This window comes from Notolabrus celidotus, chromosome 4 (assembly GCF_009762535.1).
Source record: "Notolabrus celidotus isolate fNotCel1 chromosome 4, fNotCel1.pri, whole genome shotgun sequence".
NCBI lineage: Eukaryota > Metazoa > Chordata > Actinopteri > Labriformes > Labridae > Notolabrus > Notolabrus celidotus.
In genome coordinates this window covers 25174239-25195357 of record NC_048275.1, presented here as the reverse complement: position 1 = coordinate 25195357, position 21119 = coordinate 25174239, and positions in this window count along the sequence as shown.

Sequence of the window (21119 nt, the reverse complement as noted above, 5' to 3'; positions counted from 1 at the left end):
TCCTTAAGTTTGGTCTGTGGACCATATCCAAACTCTATCCCTTTATAACAAGACATTTGTTTTTATAAATTGGATTTTTGTTTCCCTTAGTCAAACACATGTCAAAATCAAGGGGCTGTTGCACGCTATGTCTCCTAGACTGTGGCTTAGGTTTGATATTACCATTTTAAACATTTCCACATTGATTTTGACTTGTATGTTAACTCTGAGATACTCATCTTTATCCCAACACTGCAAGTGCTGTGAATTATATATTTTTTTATTTATATTATCTTCTGTCTATTTTGGTGCAACTCTTTATACTGATTTACTTATTTCAGTGCCTTATACTTAAAATGTTACAGTTCTACAAATGAAAACAATTGCAGAATGCAACAATATACAAAAGAGAAATACTAATATGTTATTTTTATGCAAACATGGCCAAACACATTATGCATTATAAAAGACTATAAAAAAAAGAGAGAGTAAAAAAAATATATTTTTGAAAATCTCTTCCACTGGAGTGAAATTAAATAGATAAATAAAGGTTGCCAATGTGTGACACCAATGCTAACAAATAGAAATTGATTGCATTAATTTGAGCATCCTATTTCTACCAGAGAGGAAAGAAGAAATTTCAAAACTGATTATTTTTGGTGTCCCAGTGTTTTTCTTTTTACCTTGCTTTGTTTGAAGAAATTGCTTCAATGAATTGCCAAAAATGAAAGGCATGATCGAAACAGTAAGATCATCATTCAACTCAGTTGCTATGCTGAGCACATTTATAAGAGTCAGATCTGCAGTTTCCCAATTCTTGCTTCTGTTGATTACATTGTTGTATCAGTATCCTTGAAGGGTGGTTTACTTTTATTTTGCATTTTATAAAAATGTACTCTTGTTTCTTCATCCTGTTGGTGGTGCACCCCATCCTAAGAAAATTATGAGGGTTTTCTGGGAGTAAGGGTTGGAAACTTTTTATTTAAAAAAACATTTTTTTTGCTGTGTTATCGAAGAAAAAACTGCAGAGCCTGTTTCAAATACACAAGGCATATCAAACTATAGGGTAAGCATAAAAGGAGGGCTGAAAGCGAAGACAGCTTGATACTGGACTGCATGAGGCGCAGCAGTATGATCCAGTCTGTTGGCTGTTCAGACACTCTCTGCCAGGGGTAATGACTGTCAATGAAGCCTGCCAAATCACTTTTGGTGGTGCAACTTCTTCTGCTATCTTCTACTGTGACGACTCTTGGGCTGACAGCGCAGTAGGCATCCTGGCCACAGAGACATGCCATGATGTGTAGGGATTTTATAAGCAAATTTGACATAAAATATGTTTTTTAAAAAAAGCATGTTTTTACATCAAGGATGGCATGCTTGGTTAATGACTTTATGCATCTACAAACCTTCACTGAATAACACAAAGCCAGTGGCCAATGATTAGTTAGTGTTGTTTGATTAATTAGAAACTGTCATCTTAACTGTGAATTACTAGTGGAGTCAGTATTTCATCTCTGAGCACTCTGCTTGCATCATTTCCCTGTGTTGCTAGCGTATCAGTTCTTGCTGATGTTGTGAAAAACATGAACCTTCCCTACTTCTACCCTCCCCCCTAAAGAATGTGATAGCAGTTGTTTCTTTCACCAAATTTACCACAGTGAATTCGCTTCTGTTCCAGTTTCAGAACTTGGCATAAATTTGTAAAACCATGATGCAGCTACACAACTCAGCAGGCGCTCTGCCTCAAAGCAGCTACTTAAGTGGTGAACCTGCTTATGAAAGTGAATTCTGAACTCTGTTTCCTCTTGCTGAACTACTACAGAAGGTAAGCCTTGGGCCCCTTGCATAAAATGCTCCGGCAACACTTTGATTATTCAGAAGAAGCAATTCAGTTGTATTTCTATCACCTGCTGGCACTTAAATAAGTGGTATGAACACACTGGCTTTTTTCATATTTCTAAGCTGAAACCATTCTTTTGACATCAAACATTAATTCATATCAAGTCTCATACTGTATATATATATATATATATATATATATATATATATATATATATATATATATATATATATATATATATATGAAATAGCTCAATATATAAGCAAAAAATTCAATCTGCACCTGTTTTCACTAAAACAGCATGTTTTTATAGTTTACCTGTGATGCTCCCCTCTGCATGAGAAGCTCATAAACAGACTTAATTTAAGATCTCTCCTTTGGTTATAAGACTCCGCATGTTGAGACGATTACACAGCGAGTTCACCAGGAGCAACATAAATTGCTGTGATTAAAGGTGTTTAACTGTCCCTGGGAACAAACTATGGTCAAGTGGGATCTTTGAATTTGTCATCTGTGGCTTTGAAATACTGAAAAACTTCCCCTTCTACACCACTTTTCAGGGTATTATGTTAAAAAAGATTCATCTAAGGCCTACTTTGTGTCAAATGGACTGTTGACACATTTTTAACACCGCATTTTCCACAAATGTCACAAATAGAATCAAACGTCAGAGAGAAAAGAAAACAATCTGTTTTGTTCAGGAGTTGCAACATTTTGCAATTTTCAAACAGTTTCAACACTGCTTTTGACAAATTTTGAACTTACTTGACCTGGTATTGAGGTTTCCGATGCATTTTAAAGTGTATTTAACATTGAGTAAGAAGGATTTTACATGTGTATTATCTGCTTTAGTGCTTTTTTTAAAGTTATATTTTTGGGGCATTTTTGCTTTTATGGATAGGACAGCTGAAGAGAGACAGGAAATGTGGGGAGTAGAGAGTAGGGGAGGACATGCAGTAATTGGTTGAGGCTGGAATCAAGCCTACGACCTCTGCGGCGAGGGCTATGGCCTCTGTATGTGGGGCGCTTAGACCACTAGGCCACCAGCGCCCCTGCTTTAATGCTTTTACCTTCATTCTTTACCTGTCATATAAACACAGTAAATTAGTTTGTCTGTCATTCTTTCCCCATTTTTAATCACTCAGACGTTTTACAGTTAATACACATAGCATCTGAAAAAAAACCCATATAAAAACATTTTCTCAGGCAAAATGCAAATTAGCATCTTGTTAAGACAGATGATGACTAATTTGCTCATGGCTGAACATTAACATCTGTAACATCTGGTGTGTGTTGTCACAGTTTGCACCACAGCTACTAGTGCTTACAGAGTGTGCTGCCGTATATATTGCATTCATGTTTTAAATGTATCAGATGGAATGCTAATAATATTTCAAGCCATCTGCAAGGTCAAAGCATAAAGTGGGGCTACTTATGATATAAAGAACACATAGTGTAGGCTGCCTTACCTTCTAATGAAGAAGAAAGGCTTGGGGGCTCTTAAATATATCAACAGATGCTGTTCTAACAAGCCCCAAGTGACTCGACAAGGGTTGCATTAGAAAGATTGTGTTCTTGAAAATGTTTTTAAAAACTCTTATTTTGAAAGGATTTATTCGAAAACAACTTTACACCAATAACAAGACCTTTGCTGCTGTTCTCTCTGAGAGAGTCAACAACAGTCCCTGTGGGCTTGGATATGACACACACACACACACACACACACACACACACACACACACACACACACACACACACACACACACACACACACACACACACACACACACACACACACTGTATATGCAAACACACACCTCCCAGAGAGGGCCAAGGTGACACCTTAACATCTCTGGTGCAGTTCTGTGAAGCCAGGAGTCAGGTTGGTGCAAAGATGTTTGTTTGTGGTGTACCTCCTCCTCGAGGCTCTGACAGTGTCACAAACAACCATGCTCCTCATTTGAGAACTCTGTATGTGGATTCGCAGGTGTGAACAGTGCTCTGCAGTATGAACTATGCTTTCAGAAAATACTTAAAAAACACATATTTAGATATACAGAGCCTGGATATAGGCTATATGATAGTCCTATATAGGAATATACTATGTATCACTAATTAGTTTCTATTATTTTACCAACTTTTATCTCACAGTAAAACCACCAAAAGTAAGCTGTAGCTGAATTCAACCTGTCTCAGGACCACTAACAGGAAGTCTAAGGTCCATCCTGACTCCAAGTAATTCTATTTAAAAGCTTCTTGAGGGGAATCATTTTAATTTTTGTGCTATATTTTGTATTGGTTGCAGGTTGTTAGAAGGGAAAAATGCTTTCCATTCCACAATTTCAATTTAATGTGAAAGTTGTTCCAACACCACATTAACACACCCACAGTGACAGCTGGTAAGACTTTGTTGCGGGAAGTTTTGTGATTTGTTAAAAATATTTTGGGCCTGACAAAAGCTGAGACAGTGGATCCATTGTGATTATCTGAAGGTCCAAAACTGTAAAGGTGACTTTACAGACCTCTCTTTCATACAATAAGTTCTGAAAAATGAATAATGAGCAGGTGGTTGTAGTGGACTCCCCACAGGGAGAGCAGGACCCTGACACAAAACAGAGGGGTTTTGTCCTGCACTTGAAAAGACTCACCTTAACCATGAGCTAAAATGTCAAGTCAAGCATGAGCATTTTCCTTTTGGCATTTTGAATTGATGCATAAAATGACCGCAGCGCCTGATTAACTGGCTCTACCTCTGTAATTTTTAAGGGCTGTTGACGTTTTCTTTGCAATCATCCAGTCCTTCAGCACTGTCAGAGTCTATACCATGTTACATTCTGTGTTTGCTTCATGTCAGCCTTCTTCAAATTAGTCAGTCTCTTTCATTCAGCTCCTTGCGTTCTTAAATGTCCTTTGCTGCTTCTAAGCTGTTTTCCTCCTCGTTTTTTATTTTCTAGTCATCTTTTAACCACAAATATATAGTTTTGTGTTTGTAGAATGTATGAAAAGTATCATCCATGTTCTTTATGGATGTAAAAAGCTAACAAAGTAATATTTTTTTCCACAGTGTCAACAGGCAGGGGGAAATAGTGTGGGTCTCCTTTTCACTGTTTGATTTCATTTGACATGTGGGGTCCAGGTATTGCCTGACAGCACTGTGATGTTGAGAAATAAAACACTGTTGTTAGGACGTTTTGGATGAAGTATTCAACACAGCCAGGCAATCATTTCATGGACATTACTGCCATCATAGACAGGAGGATTTTGACTTTATAAATACATACACTATGTCTGATACCACTGAAGATCTAAAGACATTCAAAGAACAGACAAATCATTTTCCATCCTGGTCCTGGAGCAGCTTTTTTCCCACCACTATCAGCATTTTCTTTCCCGCATTTACAGCACTTCCGGGATCCCGGACATCGGCCGCACATTGGCCGTGTATTTCATCTCCTCCTCTCTATTCTTCATGTAATCATGTCTGTATGATAAACAGCAACATGTATCAGCTGTAGATTAACATAACACGCTCTGAATCACTGTGGAAAAGTAAACAGAGATCGTAGCAGGGCCGGAAGCAGGCGACCAGAGAGACCACACTGCCCTCAAGCGCTTCGGCGGAGAATTGCTGCGCGACACGGACACGGACGCATCGTCGCATAAGTATGTGGTGCTCATGTCTGCGTCAGCCCCTGCTGCGTAGGGGAGACGCAGAAGTATAAATCAGCCTTTACTTTAATTGTTTCATCAGACAAAACTGCTGCTTTCATGTCATGCTGATATGTGACAGCAGACAAAAACTGGGACTAGAACACAGTTCTTGACTCTGACCCAGCCCCGCTTAGAACAACTTGTGCATAAGTAATCAATTAGTTTCACATTGTCAAACCATAAGCAATTAAAATATATGGATGATCTATTGCAGGGTTGAGAATGATATATCATTCACCAAGCGAAAGTCTAAACACCCCTGTTAAAATGCCAGGTTTTGTGATGTAAAAAAATGAGACCAAGATAAATCATGTCAGAACTTTTTCCACCTTTAATGTGACCTATAACGTGCACAATTCAGTTGAAAAAAAAATTAAAATCTTTTAGGAGGAAGAATAAAAAACTTAAATAATCGGGTTGCATAAGTGTACACACCCTTAAACTAATACTTTGTTGAAGCACCATTTAATTGTATCACAGCACTCAATCTTTTTTTGTAGGGGTCTATTAGCATGGCACATCTTGATTTGGCAATATTTGCCAATTCTTCTTTAAGATAAGATAAGATACTCCTCTATGGGGAAATTCATGGAGTTACAGCAGCAAACAAGAAGGTGTACAGTACAAGAATTTCAACAAGAATATATATATATAAAAAAAAAGTCCATCAGAGACAACAGCTTGGCCATAATTCTTCTGTCAGCCACCACCTCCACTGGGTCCAGGACTGAGCTGGCCTTCTTCACCAGTTTGTTCAGTCTTGCTGTATCCTATCCGCCCACAGCAGGCTAAATCCTTCCAATGTGGCATTCGTGTCCGGTGTTAGCTCTGTTAGCATGATGCTACTCTGGTGCTGGGTTAGCTCGTAACAACAATACCCAATACAATATCCCTTTACAACAAAGCTCCAAATCCATCAGATAGTGAGGGCATCTCCTGTGCATAGCCCTCTTCAGATCACCCCACAGATATTAAATTGGATACAGGTCTGGACCCTGGCTGGGCTATTCCAAAACTTTAATCTTCTTTTGGTGGAGCCTTGCTTTTGTTGATTTGGATGTATGCTTTGGTTCATTGTCGTTCATTTTCTGTTAAACTGACTTTAAAAACCGCCCCAAAGCATGATGCTGCCCCCACCATGCTTCTCTGTGGGTATGGTGCTCTTTATGTGATGTGCAGTGTTGTTTTTATGACAAACATACCTTTTGGAATTATGACCAAAAAGTTAAACCTTGGTTTCATCAGACCATAAAACATTTGCCACATGCTTTTGGGAGTCTTCATGTGTGTTTTTGCTACATTTTGCCAGGTAGTACACAGCCAGTACTAGTCAGAAATTCCTGCAGCTCCTTTAATGTTGCTGTTGGCCTCTTGGAAGCCTCCCTGACCAGTTTTCTTCTCGTCTTTTCATCAGTTTTGGAGGGACGTCCAGGTCTTGAAAATGTCACTGTTGTACCATATTTTCTCCACTTGATGATGACGGTCTTCACTGTGTTCCATGGTATATCTAATGCCTTGGAACATGTTTGTACCTTTCTCCTGACTGATACCGCTCAACAATGAGATCACTCTGCTGCTTTGGAAGCTCTCTGTGGACCATGGCTTTTGCTGTAAGATGCAACTTAAAGGAAAAATAAAAAAAATCCTCCTAGAACAGCTGATCTTTATTGGGATTAATCAAAGTCACTTTAAATTATGACAGGTGTATACTGACTACTATTTGTCATGAGATTGAATGCGATTGGTTAATTCTGAACACAACCACATCCCCAGTTATAAGAGGGTGTGTACACATATGCAACCACATTGTTTTAGTTATTTCTTTTTTATTCTTCCTCCTAAAAGATTTTTTTTTTTTACAATTAAATTGTTCATGTTATAGTCACATTAAAGGTGGAAAAAGTTCTGACATGATTTATCTTTGTCTAATTTTTTTACATCACCAAAACCTGGCATTTTAACAGGGGTGTGTAGACTTTCGCTATCCACTGTATAATCTAGCAATAAATAAAGCCGTGATGTAAATACATTTTAGAGGGATTCGGTAAGGCAGCATGTTTGATAAAAGATGGCATTGCAGTGCTGGGTTCTGAAAAATCATTGTGGATTCCACTGCAGTGACTGAGGGCGAAATGGAGGCTGCCTTGACACTTACTCACCTGGTTCTTGATCTCTATGCTCCCTCTGTCCTCTCCCTCTCCATCCTCCTACCTCTTTCCTTTTCACACTGACTTGCACACACAAACATATTGTATTCCGCAAGAAAATTACATATGGTGTGATGGAAAAGCAACACAGAGCACCCGTGACGCAAATAGGAGTAAGAGGAGGTTTGGAAGAATTTAGATTTCAGCGCAGTACATCAGTGCACCGTTTTCTTATGTAAAATCAGACTGAGTTTCACTGCAATAAATAAGTAAAAAATCAGAGGCAGTGTTGGCATTATAACTCAGTAGTGCTGAATACCTATCCACTTTCTCACCTGGTTCTTGCTCCCTCTCTCCTGACCCTGTCCTGCTCCTTTCCTTCTCCCCCTCTTTGTCCTCCACTCTCTCTCTCTCTCTCTCTTTGGGCTGTCAACCAAAACAATACTGATAATAATTCATATAGCATAAACATGGGTTTACAAATTGATTAAACATTCTAGGAAAAATATAGAACAAAATAAGAACCCAAAATAGGAAAGAAACAAAATATGTGAAATGATGCAAGAAACCATCACCAAAATCACAAACAGGATATAATTGCAACAACATAAGAACCCAACAGCTGAAGAGCCCAAACAACAAACAGGCAAACTTAAGCCTGGCTGCTTCCATTAAAAATTGATCTACAGAGAAACATGAAATCCTAAGCAACATGGGAAATAACTATGACCAGTCCATGTTCATGCTCATACTGGCATTTGATACTGACTGCATTAGAAATAAAATGACAGCTAACAAGACCAAAAGAAAGATGAAAACACTAAAGCTTAATAAGGTAAATCCTATTTACCTGGGTGATATGGTTATTAATTTTGTTCATTACAATCAAAGTCGTATAAAAAAGTTAAAGTCAATAAAAGGAGATTTTTTATTGTGACAGTTAAAACAATAGAAACAAAAGAGGACAGGAGCAAGACACTTGTCACAGTATCTTTTAATCTATGCCTTCTTGCTCCACAGATGCTGTGATGTTTGATATGATGCTGTTAGATCACACCTGACATTATTTAAAATACTTCTAGGATTCTCTTCAGTTCGTGGAATAGACAGAGAAAAAAAAAACATTGAGATACTCAAAGTGCATCTTTGACTAATTTTCTCGCAGACTGCTTCAGCTCATTATCCATATTTGTCACTTGGTTGCTCACAAAACAGACGCAAGTCTTCTCCTGGTCAGCTTTTTGAAACATTCTCCACCAGCAGGACTGGCACTCCTTATTTCCATGGCGACACTGAACCAGAGAACAAGTTGTGAATGAGGGAAGGCGATACACTTGCCTCCTTGCATAGTTAATTATTGTGTGATTTTGTCTCTCTTCCACGCTCAAACATGCACACTTGCAGACACAAAACAACACAGAGATACACACAGCGACAGGTTTTTAATTGCCTCTAATAGCCAGCATGTACATGCTTCCCTTGTTTGCTGCTACCTGTGTGGTGTTGTGGGGAGCTGCTTAATGATCATTACAAACGGAGGAGGAACACAAGGGTGAACAGGGAGCCATGCAGAGAGCTGATGCTTGCTCACAAAGAGCATTATAGAAGTGTATTGTTTATGTCTGCGTGCGTGCGTGCGTGGGTGTGTGTGTGTGTGCGTGTGTGCGTGTGTGCGTGCGGCAGGAGGAAGATGTACGACAACGGTGCATGTACACGTGATGAAACAAAGTTTCTAGTACAGGATGAACGTGAGTGTGTATGATGAACTAAATGTGTGACCAGCTTGTAAGTCTTCAAACATCCTAATCCCAGTGTAAGACCACTGATGATGCAGAATCGTGCAGCATTTTTTTTATAATGACTAAATCTTTCTGGGTAAACAGGGAATGCTAATGATATACCTTGTTGTGAGCTTAACACACAACCATGCACCTCCCAGTGTGCTAGTTTTTGTTTGTGACTCACAAACACAGGCTTGTTGCTTCTGAAAAATGTGATTTAAGCAGACAATCAGAGTCAAACAATCCTGTGTTTCAAAACTTATATGAGGAACTTTTTCTTAGTGTTAATTTTGTTGCTCCCTGTCGACTGCATACTGTAAATTGCTTTGTTGGACTTGGACTTGGTGGAAACGTTGACAGGTAGAGGAAATAGCCATTTCATGAAGTCCCTTCTTCCTGGTGTATTGGTTTGCTTTTTAGGTTTTATAATACAACTATTAAAGTAAGGTTGCTTCCACACCTGTAGCTTGTTTGCTGAGTTCCGATTCAGATAAAATGATACATTTCTGCATCTTTCCCTTGGGTATTTTTGTGTTTACACTGCAACATTGTAAAGTAGGCCGAAACACACAAGATTGCAGGGCTGTCCTTGCCTCCTTTTACCACTGGGTAGGTAAACAAATGCCATACATACTGTTAGCACTATGCATTGTGGGAAGCCAGCTCCAAGTTAACCTGCCAACTAATGGGTCATGGAGCAGCAGGGAGGTCAAATGTATGTTCATCCACATTTTGGCAGATGAACATACTGGTCCAATATTGGTCACCTCTCACAAAAATACAAAAATTCACAAACTGGTGAGTCAGCGCATGAAGAAGAGGAGCTCACTGCTCTGACTAGCAAAGTCACTTGAAGGCAAGAAACCATGACCGCAGTATGTAAAGGTATGAGACCAGCTTGGGGAAAGAGGAGGTTCAAGTGGTGAGAAGGACAAATTCCCCTGGTTTGACAAGCTATAAAAACCAACTGCTCCAAACCAGTCTTTGAACAAGTAAATGTTGAGTCCTGTCATGTTGCTAAATGTAACACCAGCTCCCCTGCTGATGTTGAATCGGATAAAGTTGGTAGTAATGTAAGTCATTGCTATTTTTATGCCAAATACCTCACCTTCGACTAGAGTATGATCTGTCAAGCAGTTGTCGTAGTTGTTGGGTTGATCCTTACTGCAGTCGAACTGAACCACTCCAGAGTTCGATTGGAAGTCAGTTGAGGCCACCTCCCCACCAATCTTGTCTTGCTTGTTTTGTTCCGATTCAGAGCTCAATTGCTGTCTTCACATATGTCCAAACGATCCGAGCCAAAGAGAGAAAAGGCCCCCTATTTAAGAACAACTTCTCCAAATAATGTAAGGTGTGAATGAACCCCAAGCGTTTCATACCCAGTCAAAACACCACATTGTGCTTTTAAGCAACATAACAAAACAAAAAAAAAGAAAAGATATCAGCATATACTGTTATACTCATTGCAAGCAATTACTCAGAGTTTATTGACAGTAAAGTCGTCAACTCATTGTGAGCAATTATACCTTTGGGTGTCTTCAGACAGCGAGCAGTAACCACCTTGTCAGCCCTGTCACCACAGTCGTTGTAAATAGAGGGAAGAGAGAAAAGGGCTGAGACATAGGCAGTAATTTCCCACTCCGGCCTGGGTTGCCTTTGGCTTAACTCTTCAGCTTGTTGTAGCTACAATACTATCATCAGGCTTTTTACTCAGAATTGAATTATCATCCCTTCATTTAACATACAAAGCTAATCATGCTGATTGATGCCACAATGGCAAAAAGGATAAGCACAGTAACTATTTGTGCTGTAGCACAGCATTTCAGTTGTCTGTTTCACTGATGTTCTTCAAAAACTGTGGAGGAATGCATCCAGTGTAAGACTCAAGCTGCTGCTGATTTCAACATGTGGCCTGTCACCTGCAGTGCACTGATGAGCCGAGCCGGTCTATAATGTTCTAGTCAGTGATATATTGTGAATTCTGATATTTTTGCATCTCAATTTGACATAACTTTGAGCACTTAATGTTTAAGATCATCTAGTGGACATGGTAATGGCTATGGAATGTGTAATTTCTCTTCCCCTTACACACAGCTTTGTCACATCATAAAAAAACATTTAATTTTAACAGCTATTATTACGGTGCAGACAAACTGATTGGATTTATCCTTGAATCTTAATTCAAGGGCATTTTAGGTTCGGCAAATGAGACTGATTCTTGTTGATTGCATGTTCTTTCTGCACCAATGTGCTTTCTCTGCAGGTGTTTTCACATTCCAAAGGCATGCTGACCAGGTTTCCTGGAAACCAAATCCCCCGAGTGGTCAAAGTCAATATATTTGTTGATGCGTTAGCCCAGCCATGTGGTCCATCTGTTTGTAGTTAAAGCTAAGCTGAACAATCCCAACAAGTGAGATTTTACATGAATTAAAAATGTTAAACTGGCTCCAGGACAACAATTTTTACTTCAAATGAATCCAAAACAATGTGCTTGGAATACAAAATGATCCTTCTAAACTGAGATATGCAGTTCAGAGTTCTTCTGCTTTTTGTTTAATGTGTTCTGGGATTGACTCCAGTTCCGGTCCAGTCCAGTGACCCTGGCTAAATCACAGTGTCCATCCTCTGTCCCACGCACTGAACCCTCACTGATATTAATTGACAACACCTGCAAGCTTGATGTGAATGCATGAGGGAGCTCACAAAGGTGGATGTGCTCAAAATGCTGAAAAAGGAATGGGATGGCAGGCTTTTTTTATCACATCAAAGGCAGTTCTTTCAGCAGAAAAGTAATGAGGCTTAGATTGTTTGTAATCAAGCTGAGTGTTTGTGATTCATTTCAAGTCTTGGGGATAAATAGTAATTCTATTTGGTAAAATCAGTTAAAAAAAACACTGAATAGTCAGCTGCAGAATCCATACAGTGCCGCCAATGAGCTATGTGTGAAGCTATTCATGACCAATTTACTTCATCATCCCATTGTAAACATATAATAATCTCTATTGACAGATTCTGCATTAAAATGCACAATCTGCAGATGCAGGAGTGGATTTTGGTATCAGAAATGATCAGGTTTGTGTATATAGGACAAGTGTTATCCACTAGAATTTCAATAAATATTTGTGATATGCAAAAAAGTCCCCAATGGAAAGCAAAAAAGTGAAACATAATCCCCCATAAAGCAATCTGAGAACCCTTTGGAAGCCATCTAACCACAATTAAGCCTTCATAAACAGATATCATCATGTGAATCTCTAAGATCCCACTCACTCCAAGTGGCTATGTTGCCATCCGACATAGCAGCTGGGTTCAAAGGTTGGACATACAGTATGAAGCCCAAACTAAGAAGATAGGATTATTAATTTTCAAAAGTTATACAAAAGACACTCCAAATGATTTTGGGGGTAATCTTTGCAGATTTGTTGAAAATAGGTAATTTTTTCACATTCCAATCCACTTTGGCTGTACAAATATTGAAAAGTCCCCCGTTGCCTCCAAGAGTCCAGCTAATTCTCCAGTCTGTCACTTTTTAACTCTTTGCAGAAGAACAGGGTAAAGTGAGATGACATTATTAAAAAAGTTTAAGCTCTCCTTTTACCCTTGTGTTAACATGCACAGTCCATCAATCCCTAGGCTGATTGCTGTGGCCAGGAAGTGATCAATGCTGATGATCAAAGAAAAGACAACTGGTAAACCCACAGCTTAATCTGAGCAGTCAGCCATTGACTTTCTTTTAATACTGTTAACTAGTTTTAGTTTGCAGTTGACCCTGGCATCTTTTGGTCTTACATGTGTATGTACAAAATGCTGGCAAGCAAACTTCAAGGATAAGACTGCATCTCCTTGCATGTAATTCACCCTGGAACATGTAGAAACTGCAGGCCCAGCAGCAGCTGTGTGTACACTGTGGGCAATGATGTGTAGGCTTTCATGAGGTTTTGTTGTCTTAGTGTGGTAGGAAAGAGGGGAGCTGTCATACGTAAGAAGTGCACATGCAGTCTGTTTGATGATGTGATTGTTTCTGAGGAGGATTTGCAGCTTGCCTATGAAAATTCAGAGCTAAAGTGTAACGTTTGTGATACGGGAAGAGGGCACAGTAAGCAGAGATTTCACTGTCTGCTACTGGTTCTCATATCTTAATCCAACTGAGATGTATAGTGTGCAGGATTCCCTCTAGCTAAATTAATAATGGAAATAGATGCACAAATCTGAAGTCATAAATTTGTATGGCTTTCCTGTGTGATAGATTCCTAGATTTAGCCTTGTTGTATATTAAGAGAATGAATCTGAAGCATCAAACTGTTTTTCTTCTCTAGATTAGCCTCTGCAGCCTGTTCACGCCAAAGTGATCTATAACAGGAGCTTTGAGCACTTGGAGTGGGGAGAATATAATCCATTATCATGACCACTGACATCTCATTATCAGATTTCCAACTCATTGGATGTAGCATAACGCTAACACCTTCAGCTGCCGCACCACTCAATTCTATTTCTTCAGGCCAACATCCAACTCCAAATCTATTGCTTCCTCTGGGCAGTGAGTCACGCTGGTTAATAGCATGTGTCAGATAGCATTAGGTTAATGTCAGTAAACATCCTTAAATAAGAGAACAAAAGGAAGTTTACTGTTCCTCTAAACGGCCATGACTCTCACTTTCTCTAACGGCAAGGCATTCCACCATCAGACATTGATTCAATAATTGTCTCGGACTGTAGAAAGCAAGGAAAGAAGTCAGACAGAAATGTGCTTTTGGTAAAGATGCTTAAATCTTTGTCCGGAAGCTCTCAGCCCAACTCGTCTGCTCACCCTGGATTCCCATAAACAAAGCAAAATCCAGAAGAGGCAGACAGAAGCTTCTTGTCTGGCTTGTAGTGTAATGTGCATGTATGGGAACCTCTATGATAACACTTCCCTTTGTGAAGATGCCCAAATGGTCTGAAGAGGATAAATGGAACCAATTACTGGTACTTCACCACTCATCGTAGCTTGAGCTGTAGCTGCATGGCACTTTGACAACGGTTACACATTTCACACTTTCACAGATCTGGAATTTACTCTGCGAAAACCGACTTTACAGTGAACATTGTCTTCACCCACCAAAAGAGATTATTTTTTTTCAGTTTGTATTCTATATTAAGAGGTAATTCATTTTTTAAAGCAGAATCCTCATTGTTAACACACTCATAAGGGAATAATGAGACCATCAGCCCCTGGGGACAGCTAGAAAAGCACCCATACTGACACATAACAAATAGACCAGGATACTTTTCTTTGTCTCTTTGTTGTCACTTTATATCTCCTAATTTGGTCCTTTTCCACCCTTTTTGAGTATTTTCTCTCCTTATGGTTGTTGTTATGTGTCTCTTGATGGTATTTGTGTAAGGGAAAAAGCTGTTGGTGGGAAAAAAGGCCCCTGTCTTTCAGTCTTTAGTACCACACAAGTATAAAACAAAAAAAGGAACAATTAATAAGTCTCCAAAGTGCAGCAGCAGAGCAAGTTGCCTGACAGGCTGAGTCCTGCTGTAATCAGTTGTTAAAATGTTCAATTATGTGCTGCATTGGAGGGTTTTAGAGGTTTTAAAATGACTCTGAAAGAGTCTTAATGGACTTGTGAATGCTTTTAAACTCAGTGAATGAGAAAAAAAAACTTTTCCTTTGTCAGTAAGCAGACAGAAAGGAGTGAGAGAGAGATTGAAAAGGGAGATGCAGAGAGATTGCCACAGCTCATTACAACCCTACCCGGCCCTGCAGCCTGTCCTGATTATCGGCTGCCCATCTCTGCTTCGTCCAAATGATTCCACAAGCTGAGTAAATAAAGACATATCTCAACAGGAGGGAGTGCTGGCTCTGCAGTACTGGCTGTGAACACTGGGGGCTGCTGTTTATGTTAGAGATTTAAGAGGTTGGCATACTTTGATAACACTGTTTACATTGCAGTATATTATATGCATTTTCCTTTGCCCTCAGCCTTTGGGAGTCTCTCAGCTTTCATAAAGACATTACCATAAATGCGATGTCTCTTAAGGGAAGTTAGATGCACCAAATATTTGACCCTGGCATAATAAAGAGGGATTTCTCCATCATACAGATCTCAATCACATTGCTATTTTCTTGGAGGCGCCATTTTCTATGTTAGTCTTTTATTGGTTTTAAGTCCCTGAGTATTTATGTATCCCAGCTTTTATTTTTTTCTGAAATACTTGTGGGATTTGAATATGAAGAAACATTGGATGTGTAGCTGCAACATTTATCTATAAGAGCTTACGTGTATTTGGGTTTGCCCAGAAAATTAATTGCAAGAAGCATTTGTTGGAGTTATAAAGATGTCTAATTTGACAGCTCATTATAAACCAGTCTTCAAACTAAACAGAGAGATCTTAGGGTGGAACTGACAGCCACTACAAGCCTGCAACAGCATCATGACTAAAAATAATCCTGGAATAAAATTGATTAAAATCATGTCAAAAGGAAGAGACTTTCAACCCAAGAAGAACAAAACCCTCAGAAGGCATGTTATTGTTCAAATAACAAAGCCTTCAAGCAGCCCTCAAGCAACATTCAAGTAACTATGATGGAAGCAAACAAGATGTTGAAGTTTTGTTACAGTTTCAAAGCCCACATGACAAAGCAGGTCGAGGTGCAGGAACGGGTGAACAAAACATTGGACTTTTAAGACAGGACCAACATATTTTTAAAGCATTGCCCTGACTCTTTGCTAACCTCTGACACTTTAACCTGAAGTCGTCATTTTAACTGAAAATACAATTTTTCTCTAAGCCTAACACACACATTCTTCTGCCAGCACCTAACCAAACCTTTACCACAGTACTCTCATATCTTTCACTGCGCAGTTGTTTTGTTTTAACATTTGGATTTGGAAGGCTTTGATAATTGAAGTTGTTACAGCCCGGCTCATAGGGAGAAGAGAAGCAACACAACACTAGAATAAGTTGGTAAAAATAAAGTTATTTATAACAAAAGAAGCAAAATTGACTGTGATAATAAGAAATGTGAGGCATCTGAAAAGGACCTGTGGGTGCTGTTTGAATCAAAATCAAGAAATATAACAAAAAGCAATTTTAGCCTCCAACCAAAGCAGCCTATTATCTGTGATAAGTGAAACAAAACAGAAATAAAACCTAGCTGAATAAACTAGGCTATCAAAATCACCAATAAATGAAACTGCACCCCTGCACCTACTGATACTAAAAGAGATGTTTCTAAGGTGAATGTGAGTGTTTACTAATTTTAGGCCCGGTCAGAACACACTCACAAGAAGTCTACCAAGATGTAAAACGTTTGTTATTTGGAATGATGAAGCTATCTAGAGGCGGCGCAGAGGGGAGACGGTGTCTGTCGAAGCTGTGCCCCAAATGATGAGCTGGCCAAGATCTGGAGATGTGGGTCAGCAGGCACTCTCCTCTGACTGGTGGACCGTAGAGGCTACACACCAATCAAGCTTGTCTTTCTGGCAGCACAGGAATGAATGAATCCTGCCTAGAGGGCACACACACACTCTCACCACACATACACACATGCGCACATACAGAACACTCCAAAGTGAGATTAGTCACACAAGGAGAGGGGTGTGCGGCTGTGCACGCAACAGTTGTCGTGCAGTTAAGAGCGTCAGATCAGAAAATGCTCTTTGTGTTTTTGGAGTGGAGGAAAAACAGAGCTCTTTTTGATCTGATGCCCTTAACTGCAGAACAACAATTATCAATCAAACACAAGGGCACAGAGTTATGATGTCTTTGTTTCTTTTCTAATGTAAAGGACTTGTAACAGAGGAGCTCCTATTCAAATCACAAGTCCTTTATATACAATTTTTTACACAAGTATTATGAACAATACCCACTTGAGGCAATCTATTCAATAGTTATGCCAAGTCTTATCGATGTTTTCAGCCAGTTTTGGACAAATGGAAATTTCTGGAGGACAGTAACCTTGCTTGGATTGTCAAAGCAACATTTAAAGTGTAGTTAAACATATGTTAGCTTCTTTTGCTAACGTTGAAAATATACTTGAAGTGGAAAGATCTGTTGTTTAACATCTATAGAAGTTGACAAGTGGGGAATTGTTTATTGAACATTTGCAACTCCTGTCTGACTTGGGCTAACAGGAAGCCGTTTGACATAGACTTTGGATGGGCCGCTCATCATAGCCTTGCACTCCAAGGTAGATTATTGCTAACTTACGATTTCCTGTATGCCGTCAATTTTTTAACCAAAACCACAATCTTTTTAAATCTATATTCAATTTATTCATAGTTAACATGGTTCCTCACTCAACAAAGTTGTCATTTTTTCCAAACAGGTATGTAACTCAACTTTGTGCATAAACTTAAGAAAACTTAACCCACAGCGATGTGAAGTTTGACCAAGGTTTTGTTTTTTCATCAGTGATTTTAAACAGCTCTGGAAGACACTGACAAACATTCTTTATCACTGACAATGGTGTAAGATTGTGAAAACGTACATGCTAGGGGTGTAAAGGTTCACATACACATACCAGAGCATTTTGGTACAGAGACTGTATAGACCTGTTATATGGTCCACATGTGTTCCAATCTAAATGCATGTGGAACAAAAATAACTTCAAATCCAAATGGACCCGAAGACGGAAGCATACCACACACACAGCATGCTTAGCCTGGCATGGCAGCCACAACAAATCAGGTGTGTTTCAGATGCAATCAGGTATGTTTCTGGCAACCACATGAATAGCAGTATCATTGCAACTAGGGAAAAAAATGCAATAGTGAAAGACAGGATGAGAACACAGGATTTAAACATGCAAAAGGTGATTTAGCTGCGATAAATTCCTGCTTGTCCCCATTTCATCAATCAAGTCACACCAGCCCTTTATGGACAAGGAAAAGCTGCTGTTGTGCACAACTTGTCTAACTAAGGCATCTGCTGTAGTAGTCAGGACTGATGGATGGACATCCAGAGCTCCCGATGTGTGTTTTAGTTTATTCTGTGCTTGAAGGGCATTCAATAAAGATACCAAAAAGGATCTGAACCATGACTTCAGAGCTGAGGTTCACACTGAACAGTTTTTTGTGTACCATTACAACCTGATATATACTGTTTTTCAGGCCAATTATATATAAAATATAAACTTCTTGATTTCATTTTGTGAACCAGTTGGTCAAATGCATTGTCATATTTAAGCAAATGTGATTTGGTTTTGTGTGTAGAAAGGCTAAACCACTGGCCTAGAGCACTACTCTGCTTGACTTACATGAGGAATATTTTGAACGCAGACCTTGTAGTTTATTGTATATTTACATTGTGTTTTTGCTACTTTAGCTTAAGTACGAGCTATAAAGATTTCCCTCAGGCATAGAAAATGTGCATTTATTATCAGTAAACAGTCCAAATAGCAGTAGCACTCTGAGAAACTGTGCATCCCTATGAATGAATATGATTTTGTTAGGAAACATTTCTTATATGTCTGTTCCCCAGCTAAGAGAAATACTTGTACCTCAAAACAATTGTCATGGGATGAAAAGAGAATTACAATAATGAGGAGTGACAGGGAGAAAAGAAATAGAGGCAGAGAGGCAAATGGGGATGAAAAAAATAGGTAATGGAACCAAGAGCAGAGAAGAAAGAGGCTGACGGTGGAGCTTTGGTGAGCTGTAGGAAATTGAAATGCAGATGGCTAGGTATTCTGTTAAGCTCCCATACCTCTTTTCCTATTCCCAAAGCCCCGTCTCTAATTTCACTCTCTTCACACCTCTCTGTACACTTCTTTTTCATTTCCTTTTTTACCCCGAATCCTCTCTTTTATCTTTCCCTTCAGTTCCCTTTTATAGTCTATCTTGTACTCAGTTTGACGAGCCCCCATCTTTATCAGCCCTGCTCATTCCTCCCTGTTCTTGTCTATCTCTCAAATCCAAACAACATGTGGCGATGGTTTCTCTCCTTGGCAATGAGCTGTGTACCCCGAGGACGACAGATCTTGGTTCTTGGATTTTATTACACCTCCTGCCTCTGATTATGACACTCTGGTGCACTGTATATAAAAAAAGTAACATGGATTGCTGTGCCATATCCACTCTGCCAAAGACATACAAAAGTCTACCGTTGCTTTTATTACAATCACTTCTATTCTGCTACTATGCAGACTGTGTTACTCAACTTTTGTGACATGCTGAAAGTCTAAAATGAAAGTTTAGTTGTCTGTTAAGGTTTTACTGCACAGCAAATGAGCCTCATAGTCTCAATGGATTCACCATTGTCTTTCAAAATGTCTTTGACAAGAACCATGACATTTGATATGACCTAAAAACAAAATTGTGCCATAAGCACCTATTTCAAGACCTCCTCTTACTTTCATGCAAGAACAAATCCATAAACAGCAAACCTGTACTCCTTTGATGCATCTTTGCCAGATATTTACCAACCATGAATGCTACAGTTTGAAGAAATGTTAAGACTCCTGCAATGCTAGTACATCAGTCAAGTGTAGCTCAGGATGGACATGTTAAGAGACTTTTTCACATCAAGCTATTCCCAACAGGTTTGGAGCTGGGAGTTTGGGTGAGGTGACAGACTGAAGCACTCTGCTCTTCAGTTTGGGCTTAAAACAAAGCAGACAGTGCCAATGTGTGTCAGCACTTGTGTGTGCAGAGCCGTGTTTTTGGAATTTGCTGGGTTCAGTTTCCATTTCCCTGAGGGTCTGTTGGAGTTCATGGCCATGTTGCTGTTAGATCTTTCCAGTTTGTGTTTGCATACACATATTAAAGAGCGCAGCATGATGCTATGTAGTAATTTATTATTTAGACTCATCATTGAGGCACTCTGTGTCATCACAAACTTTGGCTGCATTCCCAAACTCTTGCAGCAATACAGCATCATCTCTAAAACATACTCTCATGAACGTGCTGTGCATTTTTTATTAATCACTAACCTTTAACTCATCTTTAATCAAGACATTGATGCATTTCAACCACATTTATTTCTTTAATCAGACATACCTCACATACCTATCACCTAATATTTATGTGTCTGTGAAGATAAAATTAAGCATTTATTGAAGAAATCAATAATGACTTAGAATTGCTAACCTGAGGTTTATTACCCCAAAGTCAAGTCAATTTAAAGTCAATATCCATGTCTGTCCAGACTCACGGTATGTTATACATAAATGAAATACTATCAAGGTAGTTCAAGTAAGGGATAATATATGGTTAGCAGGTGGTTATGGGAAACACACCCCCAGGAGAGTGAGACGAGATTTGTGTGTCTCGGTTGACACACCTTTGAAATTAAACGAGGCAAATGTCACAACTTTTAACACTGCTGCTATCATCACCACCATGCATGGTTTAATTTTCTTTGCAGCAATCGGTTACCTAAAGTTGCACTCACCAGCTCCGATCATTGCTATGATTGCTGGACAGGATCCAATATGATAGTGTCTGTGTTGTCCAGCCCTCCGAATTAGCATGATAACTGAAACTAGCATTTTAGCCACATTGTTTACTTACTGTATGTGATGCTAACAGAAACCAATGGGTTTACCTCACCTTTTGATCAATGGTATCAACAAGCAGAAGATAAATGTGCCAGAACTTTTTTTCCGCAGATTGATTTGACGTGACGTGTGATCAATTTGCCTCTTGTGTTGCTCATATTGTTGAAAGTTAA